Raw genomic sequence first — 1,390 nt, 5'->3', positions numbered from 1 at the left:
GTCGAAGTCGATGGAGTCTGTCTGCGCTGGATTCTCTGTCATAAACATCTACATCCATACCTGCATCCATACTCCGCAAGCCACCATTTAGTGTGTGGCTGAGGGTACTTCGTGAATCACTGTCACTTCTCCCGTTTCCTGTTCCAGTCGTGAGTTGTTCGCAAGAAGAACGATTCCCGATAACCCTGCGCTTCAGATCGAATCTCTTTAATTTTACTATCATGGCCATTTCGCGAGCTATCCGTACTATGAACTACGCTCTCGGAACTTTAACAGTAAACCAAACCGTGATGCAGAATGCCTCGCTTGCAGCGTCTGTCACTGAATTTGGCTGAGCATCTCCGTGACTCTTTCGCACTTACTAAATGAACCTATAACGAAACGTGCTGCTCTTCTTTGGATCTCTCTGTTTACTCAATCAGACCTATTTGGTACGGATCACATACTGGCGAGCAATATTCAAGTAATAGTCGAACGAATGTTTTGAAAGCTCCATCCTTTGTTGATGGACTACATTTCCTGAAGATTCTTCCCGTGAATATCAGTCATGCATCTGCCTTACTCGCAGTTGATTGTATGTGGCCATTCTATTTAATATCGCTACGCATGCATACTCTTCGATATTTTATAGGAGTAATTACTTCCAGGGTTTGTTCTAAAATTTTGTAATCATACAATAATAGGTCTTTCAGCCTATTAAAGTATATCACTCTGTCTTCAGGCCACGAGTGGCCTGCCGGGACCATCTGACCGCCGTGCCATCCTCAGGGGAGGATGCGGATGGGAGGGGTGTGGGGTCAGTACACCGCTCTCCCGAAGTCAAGATGGTAATCTTGATCGAAGCCGCTACTATTCGGTCGAGTAGCTCCTCAATTAGCATCACGAGGTTGAGTGCACCCCGAAAAATGGCAACAGCACGTGGCGGCTGGATGGTCACCCATCAAAGTACCAGCCACGCCCAACGGCGCTTAACTTCGGTGATCTCACGGGAACCGGTGTATCCACTGCGGCAAGGCCGTTGCCCTGCCTATTTATGTACCTAGAAAATTTACATTTGTTTATGCTAAGGATTAATTGACAATCCCTGGACCAAATGTCGATCCTCTGCAGGTCTTCCTGCGTTTCGATGCAATCTTCTACCATTACGACGTCTCGTAGAACTTCCAATGTTATCCACTGAGTCTCTTATATACAGGATGACCCAGGAGGAATGGTCAGTATTCAGCGGTATGACACGATATGACCTGATCATTCGAAGCCACTACGTTTCGTAAAAATGGGCTCTAAAATGCATACCTTAAGAGCTATAATGACTTCTTCGCCGCGCGGGATTAGCCGAGCGGTCTGCGGTGCTGCAGTCATGGACTGTGCGGCTACTCCCGGCAGAGGT

At 47.1% G+C, this 1,390-nt stretch overlaps 1 pseudogene; it reads right to left on the bottom strand.

Annotated features, from left to right (window-relative positions):
* Positions 1-906: 906 nt before the first annotated feature.
* Positions 907-1,023, bottom strand: LOC124607963 (annotated as a pseudogene).
* Positions 1,024-1,390: the final 367 nt, after the last annotated feature.

The sequence above is a fragment of the Schistocerca americana genome, chromosome 3 (genome assembly GCF_021461395.2).
Source record: "Schistocerca americana isolate TAMUIC-IGC-003095 chromosome 3, iqSchAmer2.1, whole genome shotgun sequence".
Taxonomy (NCBI): domain Eukaryota; kingdom Metazoa; phylum Arthropoda; class Insecta; order Orthoptera; family Acrididae; genus Schistocerca; species Schistocerca americana.
This window is presented reverse-complemented; position numbering and strand designations above follow the sequence as displayed.